The following is an 11,900-nucleotide window of genomic DNA, read 5'->3' on the forward strand; positions in this document are numbered from 1 at the left end:
CTATATCATGTGCAAATGTTTTGATCTATGAAGTATATTTTAAGTATAATTTTTGTTGGCTACATTTCTTGTAACGTATGTCCTTGCTTTTTAATGTTGAACACAATGGTACTTTTCCTTGAGTACTTACTTAGAGTCTATGTTTCCAAAATTATCTAATACGTCACTAAGGGGGTCTCTGATAACTGCAAGGCACATGCTGTTGAGGATGCCAGTAATGACATTGAAGATACAGTATTGAGGATACGATAAGACAGATTTTAAAATTCCTGCATGAAAAATAGACTCTCTAGTCTATGAAGAGAATAAAATAAAACAACATAAAGTATGACTGCTCATTTCTTCATGTGGATGGCCACCGGGTTTACTAAAGTGGTGGTATCTTACACAGCCATCAACTATATTTCTTGACATTGTGGCAGAGTTATTTATTATAACCTCCTTTCAAAGCCTTATCTAACCAAGACTAAATGCTCCTGGTTATAACATGTCTTTAATGAGCTCTTTTATTTTATTCTAATTTTGAGACACTGTGCTTCCTGTCTTAACCTAGGGCTAAAATTGAGTATCAAAATCCCATTGTGGTTTCTGGTTCATCAAGAAACACGCTGAGCTCCCCCACAAGGCATATTTCTCTACTTTCCTAACAGAGAAGTGAGTGAATCTAGGATATGTAATGCTTTCCAGTCTCTTTTAATTATTAGAACGCAGAGCCCAGGCATGACAATGGACTGTGCAGTTGATTGGGTACTGAGGTCTAAGGTGAGTGCTCGATGCGGTGGGAAAAAAGACATTCACTCAGCCCGACACATGTTCGATCCCACTCTTTTTCCCAGATCTTGTTAGCAGACCCTTCCTGACACAGAAGTGCTGTGTTTGCTTTAGCAGAGTTCTTCTGCATATTGTGGTGCCGAGTCTCTCAGGTCATTGGCTTAGAAGACATCTGACATACTGCCCCCCTTCGTTGTGGTGTGTTCCATGTCTTTTATCTAGTATTTTCTGACAAAAGCTGTTAGAAAAAAGCCTCTGGGTGACTCACCTAACTTTCTCTTTTCTTCATGGCATTCAGCTCATTCTGTTACACTACAGAAATGATCTTGTAGAATGTATTTTTCCAGATTAAGCACTATGCATCTCTTGGTAAGGAGCTGCCTTTGGAAATCTGGAGGAGTTTTACATTTATAAAACAATGCAGGACGCTTCAGACAATCCTGTTCTTGTTCTTTCCTTAGTGGATTCCTACAAGTTCCAAGGCATTTCTCATCGATGTATATTAGAATAGTTTTTAACCTTCATGAAAGAACCCTGATTTCTTCCTATGTAATTGTTACAGGTATTAATACAGTAATTATTATTAATACAACTAGGATCTAGAATTCTCTGCCTTTCTTTGCTAATATCAGTTCTTTTATTATTTATGACCTATGAAAAGCTCAGAAAAATGGTAAATACATTAATGTAAAATGAAGAAAAGATCTTGCCTTCTTTAGAGTTACATTGATTTAAAATACATCATTGACAATATCACCATCATTCAAAGTACTATACTTTATTCAGGTGGCAGGAACTATTTGCAAATGCAGAAGTCATCAGAGAAGATTTCTTCTTTTTCTCTTTCAGACCCACAAAACTCTGCTATTCCATTAAAACAAAGAATTAGAAAAATTATGAAAAACAGCCTGAAGCTGCTTTCTTTGTTCTTAACCAACTGCGCTTCTGTTGAGAATTTCAAATGGAATTTTTTCCTATGTCAGGTACATGAGATTGGATTGTTTCCATTTTGAAAAGTTACATAGTCTTCATTACTTGTCTGCCTGTATTTCTAAATATGTTAGGCAATGTGTTGTATAAGCTAAGCTGTGTTGTATAGTATATGATATTAATAATTTAAATTCAAATCTCCGGCTTTCTTTCTCATATGAGGGCTGACTTCTGAGTAGTCTACTGTTTATTTTAGGCCATTATTTCTAAAGTTAAGAACATGATTTTGAGTTGCCTTTATTCAATTAATTCATTTATGTAAAGTCAATAAAAAATTAAAGAAATGCAAAAAAGAACCCTTTAATATAAAATTATAGCATTTGAAAATATGTACTTATAGACTGTTTCTTCAAATTTCAAATTTTCACTTATAGAAATTTAAAGATAATTGATAGCTTGTTCATATATATGGAATAAAAGTGGAATAATTCTGTAATATGCCTCATTTGTTTATAAACATTTAGCAAGTTAAAAAAATACATTTTACGTGTGATTCTAACATCAAAGGTGAAAAAACAGGTCCCTTGATGCAGTTTTATTAGAAGTCAGTCACATTTACTCTTTTATATATTGTATAAGATGTAGTTTCCTAAATGGTAGGATTGCAGAATTACTATGTAGCCCTTAGATATTAAAATATTATCTGGGCAATTAAAGCAAATGTCTAAACAGCGTCTCATATAAGATGTTTATTGCATACATAATACACCATAAATATGCAATAATTATCAGATTTAGAAATTGAACGTGACAGTTAAGATTTCTAAGACAGAGCTGGAGAATTGTGACAACCTGTCATTCTAGTTCTTCCCCTCCCTCCCTCCCTCCCTCTCTCTCTCCCTCCCTCCCTCCCTCCCTCCCTCCCTCCCTATGTGTGTGTGTGTATGTGTGTGTGTGAGAGAGAGAGAGACAGACAGACAGACAGACAGAAAGAGAGAGAAAGAGAGAGGGAGGGAGGGAGAGAGAGAGAGAGAGAGAGAGAGAGAGAGAGAGAGAGCGAGAGACTCATAGAACCAAGCACCAGGCACTAGACTTGGCAAGTAAAGCCAACATGTACAGCAAACAGAAAACCCTATCTCAAATGACTTAATGCAACAATCCATTTTCCCCATTTGACCCATACTACAGCAAACTTTCTCCTATAGACACAGATAGGGCCACTCATCTCTACAAAAGACCAAGTGAAGAGCAGAAAGAATCAGGGATTACATAAAACCATATGTGGCTTATTCTACTGTGAGATAACAGTAAGAGCTATTCAAGCTAATAGGTTTGTCCAATGCTCCTTTCTACAAATCCTTCCTTCCCAGAGGAGACATGCCCCAGAAACAAAACTGGGAGGAATTGTCTCTGTTATCCTGCAGAGCTTGCTTTGCTTCTGTATTCTTTCCATAATGTTTGTTTGTTTTCAATTTTTATTTACCAAGTGTTGTGTGCCACATCATTAACATCACCTTTATAATCTCTTATTATTTATTTAGCTACACTGTAAATACTGAATTTCCACCTTGAAAAACTGGTTTCATTAACTATGATTTTTTCATTAGCTTTTCTGTTGCTTATTCTTAAGCCATTTCATTCCTCTTTATCCATATTTTACACTTCATTGTTGCACACTGTCCAGATGTATTTTCATCCTAGTAGCCACTGATCTAAATATTATTTACTTAATAGCTGTTGACAAACACAATTGTTCTTTTAAAGAGGAAATTTTACTTCTGCTAGGCAGCTGAGTCTCCAATGGGAGCACAAAAGTTTTAATAATATGATATTGATATTTTCAATATGTAACAGTCTGTTTTAGTTAAAGATCTAATCTCTGTGTTTCTTTGACCTCATAACCCTCCACCTCAACTTTCAGTCTGTGTTCCATTTAAAAATGTAAATATTATTAGTGCATGTAGCAAAGATCACCTCTGTTTGAAAATTGCATATAAATAACTCCAGAGGCCTGGAAAGAGTCCTAGGCTAGAATCATTGCATACGGATTAGATCTGTATTACATTAGCTATAGAAAGGGAATTTCATCTATTAACATGTAAAGAGCTAGTGAGGAGATTTGAGCTCACATTTATAAACAACACGGATGTGAGCAAGCCAACTATGCTCATGCTGAACGATCGTCTCTCCGCTGTTGTCCCTCTGAATTTTAAACGGCATGTCAGTTATTAACCATCAATACAGTCAAGTGATTAAAATGAAATGAAGGTTCTTCTTATGCTCGCAAAACTGAGAAAGCTGATAATTTGAGTCCAGGGGTCTAATTTTCATACCTTCTGAAATGACCAGGGGAATATAAAAATAGACACCAAATCTGCATTAGTTAAAAGACCAGACAGGGTTATCATTTCCATTATCAGAAATAGCCAAAGATTTCTGCTAGATTTAGTGCAGATGAAATGACAAGTTCAGCATTCTTATCTGGAGACAGTGGTTTAGATTCTGGTGTAATCACAGGGTGGACTGAAGAACCGCTCACACCTTTTTAATTTTAGCATCAACATGGAGGGGCAAGAATCATCTGGGAGAAAATGGCGAAATGAAGTTTAGTATTACTGGTTTCCCTTTTATGATCTAAAATACCCTTAAATAGATTATTTTATTTATTGATATTATAATATAATTACATTTTTCTCCTTTCCAGTCGTTGAACTGACTCCCTTTAATATTACCTTCACAGTTCAGATTAAGAATATGTCTAATCAGTGCTCTGGGGGGAGGAGCCAACATTTTCATTCTTTTCTTAGTAGAATTAATGACTAATAGCTCATACTTACAAAAGTTTATTATGTGCTATCAATGTTCTAAATGCTTATTGCAGATTATCAGTACTAATATCCCTCTATATTTGGAAGATAAGCTGTTGGGTAAAGTCAGCAACATCATCTTCTGTATTGCATTATTGACTTTGCACAAAGTACCGCCCAGGTTATGGTGCACTGCCTTGCTACATGTCTCAGTAAATACAGGACATCACACATTTGTATTGGAAATAAATAAGGAAATTTGCTTCACTACCTTGGTTGCATAATTTTTAAGCATCTGAGCTTAAAATATATTTGTCATTAATTTTAAATTAAAATGGAATTTGTCATTTAGTGTTTCATCTGCCCTCCTTAGGCAGAAGTCTTTAGTGATAAGGGAGGAGGCATAGCAGAAAGAGTCATGATAACATCTCCATCACAAGAATAAGGCAGAGTCCTCAGCACTCTATCCTGCTCCAAAAGGTTTCCCAGACCAAGAGGCAACTGCTCAATGAACAATTTCCCTTTCCAGCCAAGATCTACAGTCGATTGTTGAACCTGCCCATTGCTTCTCTGGCAAAGCTAGGCTTCCACGTGCTTAATGTCAGCTGCCATTCACTAGTCTTGCAGCTCCACATCTCAATTCAAAAACTGAAACCAATTGAGGAAATAATGTGCAGACCTAAAACAAAAGGCTGTGTTTCTGCACAGACTTCCAGGTTATGATGTTTCGTTCAGGATCAAATGAAGAAACAGAACCCCAACCTGAGAATCTAAAGCGATTCCGTAATATCAAAGTCAGCACTCATTAGGACTTGTGTTTCTTCTTTTTCTTTAATATGGAGAAGGTAGAAATAAATGGGTAACACTATCTTTTAGGTCTACCAAAATTCTAATAAAACCAAGTATTAAAGAGTTAGCTACTAGGAACAAAAGGTGCTATAGAAATATAGTCCAGATGATGGTCTTACAGAACTCAAAAGATGCTAGGTAGGCCCTGGCAAATGCGAAGGGGAAGACTCAAGCACTTGTGCAAAAGAGCTGTGAGTGAGAGTCTGGCATGGTATTACCCCCTCTTCCCTGAGCCTCCTCATTCTGCATTCAGATTAAACCCTCAAAATATTTCCTAAGTGTCTGCACCTTGAACTTCTAAGATTACCTAGACTTCATAATTGTATGGCTGCTTTAAGTGAGTCTGAGAGACATAGTAACATTTATCTCACATCTGATGCAGACATGCCAGTGGAGACATGTTTATTTTCTTGGAAGCAAGAAAATAAATTTTATGTCCTATAAAATATAGCTGAATGTTGAGAGGTAGGTTACATCCACACAGTATACATACATACATACATACATACATACATACATACATACATACAGTAACCATTTCCTCATGATACCTAACAGTTTCAGGGTCCCTTTGTTGAATATCTATTTCAGTCTCTAATTTGTACTGTGATGGGTTCACTCTAATGGTATAGGAAATGGTAATAGAATACAGGAGTACTGTTTTCCTGAGTTGAACTGGTTGAATTTGAAAGCAGCAGTGGTACTAGCATTAGAAAATAGACCTGTCATGGCAAGCAGTGACTTATAGCATCACCATCATCAAGGGAAAGGATGAATTTCCATTGGTGTTTTGGGCACACAGAGCTGACGGCAACGTTGCCATGTTGACCAGAGCAGTTCAAAGGAGACTGATCCTACTCACTACTTTGCCCTACCTGAGAAGTAACTGTATTGTTGTCAGTGAATATTTGTGGAATAAATTGGTTTTGGTTTCCTCTTACACAAACCAGTATTACTTGATTTACTACAATGTTTTTTTCTTTTTAATCATGGTATTACTACACAATTCAACTCCTGACTACAAAATTTATTTTTATTTTATTGGTTATTTTATTTATTTACATTTCAAATGTTATAAATACATTTCCCCTTCCCAGTTAAACCACCTATCTCCTCCCCTGTACTCCCTGCTTCTATGAATGGTGCTCCTCTTCCCACTCATCGCCTTCTACCTCAGTGCCCTGGCATTCCCCAACACTGGAGCACCAAGTCTCACGATACCAAGAGCCTCCCCTCCCATTGATGCCAGATAAGGCCATCCTTTCCTACATATGTAGCTGGAGCACTGGATCCTTCAATGTGGGAACTTTGGTTGGTGATTTAGTCCCTGAGAGAGATTATTCTATTTTTAATGCCAACCATATAGAAGTATACTTTTTTCTTGCTATATCATAAGCAGCAATCAATCAGGTAGGATATTTGGCATCTGTTCTAATAAACAGATTACAGAAATATAATACTGATTTGAGACTGATATCATGTTCAAGGCAATCTCCTAATTTTGGTTAGAACTATTTCTGACTTACAGTAGTAAAAACAAGATTCTAGGCTCCTTTCTGAAGGACCAGAAAGGATTTGCAACCCCATAGGAAGAACAGCAATGTCAACCAACCAGACGCACCCCCCAACCCCCCCAGAGCTCCCAGGGACTAAGCCACCAACCTAAGAGTACATGTGGAGGGAGTCATGGCTCCAGCTGCATATGTAGCAGAGAATGGCCTTATCTGGCATCAATGGGAGGAGAGGCCCTTGGTCTTGTGAAGGCTTGATGTTCCAGTGAAAGGAAATGCCAGGACAGTGAGGTGTGACTTGGTGGGTGGGTGGGCAAGCATCCTCATAGATACAGGGGAGATCACATAGGGGGGTTGAGGAGGGGAAATTGAGAAAGGGAATAACATTTGAAATGTAAGTAAATAAAATATCCAATAAAAAGCTTCTAGACTCCACTGTTGTAGTTTATATAAAAAGAGTTTTCTCATCCTAGAAAAAATATTATCTCTGATGGCCATGAGATTATAAAATGTTGAAGAACATTATTATTGAAATCTCAGCTGTGTTTTGTTTCATAAGACCTCCTGGCAATTCCCTAAGGCATTTATAGATTTAACATCAATTTTAGTGTATGCTGGTATCTTACTTAGTTAAGGGTTTATATAACTGTGATAAAACATCATAACTAAAAGCAACTTGAGAAGAAAATAATTTATTTTATCTTATACACATTCTGCCACTCAGGAAAGGCAGAACAGGAACTCAAGGCAGACCCCTAGATGCAAGAACTTAAGTATATACGAAGTGGAAGAATTTTACTTATAAGCTTTCTGCTCATGGCTTGCTCAGTCTGTCTTCCTATGGCAGCATGCACCACCAGCCCTGGGGAGACACTCTTCACAATGGGCTCTGCCGAGGCTCCTCCATCAATTACTGATCAAGACAATACCCTACAAACTACCCTACAGGGGAAACTTTTGAGACATTTTTTTTCCATTAAGATTTTCTCTTTCCAGAAGTGTCTGTGTGTCCCATTGGCAAAAATCATCAATATAATTGATCCATTGTCATTTTGTCACACATACACACACATCAGATGTTAAACGATAAACTTGCCTTTCGTGTTGTCCTCAAGTATCATTAGTATTGATATCATATTATACAACATAATGTTATAAAAGTCCTAGCATTGCTAAAATTTGGTTTCTTTAGAATATCCAGTCTTTTTCGATGTCCTAAGCCTCTCTAAAATTTCAAAAGTTTCTAAAAATATCCATATTTTCTTTGTATTTTCCAGTCTCTTTAAAATTCCAAAGTCTCTCAACTGCAGGCTTCTGTTTAAGAAAAAAGAGCTAAATATTTTTTTTTTATCCCAAGACACAGAACCAGGGTACAGTTACAAGGGAATTAAAATAAAATCAAAGTTTAAAGCTTAAAACGTTTCAGACTTTGGATACTCTCTCTGGATATTCTGGGATCCTCCAAAAAGTTCAAACAGCCAACTGCAGCACCCTGAGCTTGGCTCCTAGGCTTAGATCTGCTTCACTTCCCTCGTGTCCTTGCTGGTCAACCCAGTGATTGGATCTCCACTACAAGTGGTCTCTGTTTTCACCAATAGCCTCTCTTTTTCTGCCACTTGGAGCCTGTCACATGGTGCTAAGTCTCAGTAACTCTCCAACATTGCTTTAATTTCAGGGTTTTCACAGCTTGCCTTCCATGACTTGTTTATGCCTTCAAAATCAGTTACAGCTGGGGATACCCATACAACACCAACTCAGCTGCCAGCGGGGCTCGCAGTCTTGGCTCCCTCTAAACTACAGCTTCTGGATGCTGACCCTGGGAAAGTAGTCCCAGAAGATTTCACATCTATGATGCCATTCTCTTCTCACCTAGTCCTGATTCTTCACCCCAAGATGACCAGCATAATTTGTTTCTTTTACAGCTTGTTTATCTATCTATCTATCTATCTATCTATCTATCTATCTATCTATCTATCTATCTATCTATCATCTACTATCTATCACTGATTATTGGTTTGTTTGATTTTTCTTTTTCAAGACAAGTTTTCTCTGTGTAACCTTGGCTCTTCTGGAACTCATTCTGTAGGCCAGGCTGGCCTCGAGCACAGAGATCTTCCTGCTTCCTTCTCCCAAGTGCTGGGATTAAAGGTATCTACCACCATCCCAGAGTGAGCTTTATTATGTAAATAAAAACAAAAGGTTATTTTAGATAAAGCCAAATGAGAAAATTTAAGAAAACCAAGGAAAACAGAAGAATTAAAGAGAATAAAGGAAACAAAAATTCTTCTATAAATGAAGTTCAGAAATGAAAAAAAATGATGTCTAGAGTTGGCTTTAGAAATAGTACACACATTCAAAATCTGTTTATTTTGTCAAAACAGATAACACAATGAAAGTTAGGGACGTCTAAATGCAAACCTGCAGGGTAGAAAGAAACTAACCCCAAAATAGCACAACACATAATCCCTAACTTAAAAGGTAGAAATACTTAATTACGTTCTTTCCAAGAAAAAAAAAATATGTGAAAATCAGTAAGAAATTGAGGTATATAAACATCTGAAACATTTCAAAAAATAATAACTCTAAATATATTGATATAGAGTTTTATGCCTGGGCTTTTAATGGCTTTCAGGAATTGTAACAAATTTTAAAGCTTCATTAATTGATCCAAAACAACACAGTCAGACTTTAGCATATCACATTATTAAAAGTATATGTTAATAATCTTTATGAATAGGAAAACAGGTTCTAATACTATAAACAACGTATCAGAACATATTCTTTGCAATTTTACTACATAGTTTCAATGTTTATATGTTTTCATAGTTTCATATGCTTATTAATACATATTTTTATTTTATGTTCATAAATGTTTATTTTGTGATGAAAGACCTATTTCATTTTGTGAAAATGAAAATAATAGTAAATATATTTATTTTAAAAGTATATCCAGTATTGATAAAGTCAATAAAAATATAACAAACATCTTTTGAGATTTAATAAACTTTGTTTTAAAAGATTTGAACAAATGAAATAAAATGTATTTCTGGGTAGAAAGGAACACATTTGGAAAATTGAAATAGTATCTTGTACATGACACTAACATTTTTGCCAAATAAAAAATCAAATTCAAATCCAGCACCCAAAGGATGTAAAATGTACTTGAGAAGTCACGTTTTCTACACGTGTATAATTTGCATATTGGAAATTTTAAAATTGAAACATTCTTTATTGAGTAACACTAAGGAGTTACCATTCAATAGTGTGTAAATAAAGAGGTTGATACATAAAATTAAATATCTACTTATTGAAGATTCTTGTGATTGTCTTAATCTTAACCTAATGTAGACCTTAAACATTACTTCTAAGGAGAGCAGAGTTTTAAGTATAATTTGGCAGAATTAATAAAAATCTTAAATTTATGAATGAGCTTTATATAATACATTTATATCAAAGAATAAGAACTCAAGCATGTTTAGAAGATATAATTGTGACTAAATATTTATTTCAAATTTGCTACCATATATGTACAATTAAAACAATTCAAAAGTACGATTATAGAAAAACAGAACTATAATAGGTTGTGTTACTTTATATTTATTATATATAAGTGTTTATTTGTATAATATTATATACTATTATATATTTACTACACATTAAGTATAAAATAATGTAAATTTGAGAGAAGATATATAATAGTTATGTCACTTATTACCAAAGGGAAAACAGTCTTGATTTATGTTTAACTGGTTTATTGACATATAATTTCCATACTGTAAAGCTCAACTACTTTGAGTATACAATTCAATGCTTTTTATTATAGTCACTGAGTTGTACAACTGTCATCATTCAGCTTAAATTGGGCGGTAACTTTTAGGTCTTGAGATATTTTATCTTTAGGCATATTCTGTTTTAAGTTTCTTTTATATGTGGTGTTAGCTACATCTTATATTTGGCTTTAGGGGTTTCCTCCACATTTATTGCCAGTGTTTCTTAAGGCACTTTGTTTCCTTCTTTGGCCCACTGATTACTTAAGTGTTTCTTAATCTCACATTTGTGATATTTTTTGTTATAAATCTCTAACTTAATGGTGCTACATTCCCAAAACATACTGTTTTATGAATTCTGTTATTTTTCATACATAGGTGCTGTGGACTTACACAGTATCTATTTTTGATAGTTGAGTATATGTGAGTATCTTTTGCTGTTGGCTTCCACCGTTGTGTTTCTATAAGTTTTGATCTTTTACCTAATTTATATATTTGTTGAAGCAGAGTGGAAACTGAAGTATTGGAGGCTTGGATTCTTACAGAATTGAATAGTACCCTTCTGTTCATTCACTCTTGATTCTCTATCTTTGGGCTATGTTGTTTGGTTCATATAACAATAATTATTGGTATCTTCTTGATAGTTTGATACGTTAATGATTAAATACAATTTACTTACTTTTGGTAACCGTGTTTTATTCTTTTAAAGTTTTGTGATATTGATACAACCACTTAACACTCTTACAGTTGTTCAAAAGATATATATTCTCACCATTGACTTATATTCGACAAGATGGTTGTATGTATATGTATTTGTTTTAAGAGTGTCACTGTAAATAGTACAAGGTTGGATATTGATTTTCTTCTGCATTATTCACTTTGACATTGTATTTCTTTTGATTTCATAGTTTAATCCATTCACAAATATTGTATTAGTGTTCTATATGGCTGAATTTCCTTGATCTATTTTGCTATCTGTTTATATCTTGTATCTGTTTCTATTCCTTTCTTTCTGTTTCATTACCTTTTGAAATAAAGGAATAATGCTTTCTTCAATCATTTAGTCCATTTAGGATATGTTAACTCCATACATTTATTTTTCATGTTTGTTTAACTTTCAATATATATTTAAGTTAGGTTTTTTTTGTCTTAATTATAAAATTTAACATCAATGTAATGTTGAAACTTTATCACTATACCAACTTTTTCCATATCTTTATTATAAACTGTAAATTTATGTCTATTATAAATAAATGAAACATTAT

At 34.6% G+C, this 11,900-nt stretch overlaps 1 long non-coding RNA gene across 1 annotated transcript; it reads left to right on the forward strand.

Annotated features, from left to right (window-relative positions):
• The first annotated feature begins 700 nt into the window (after nt 1–700).
• Gm36669 (predicted gene, 36669) lies at nt 701–11,689 on the forward strand. The gene is made up of 3 exons (NR_157239.1): nt 701–762; nt 1,621–1,754; nt 8,544–11,689. It is a non-coding gene; the product is annotated as a predicted gene, 36669 (long non-coding RNA).
• The last annotated feature ends 211 nt before the right edge of the window (nt 11,690–11,900 follow it).

Source organism: Mus musculus, chromosome 6 (genome assembly GCF_000001635.26).
Source record: "Mus musculus strain C57BL/6J chromosome 6, GRCm38.p6 C57BL/6J".
Lineage (NCBI taxonomy): Eukaryota > Metazoa > Chordata > Mammalia > Rodentia > Muridae > Mus > Mus musculus.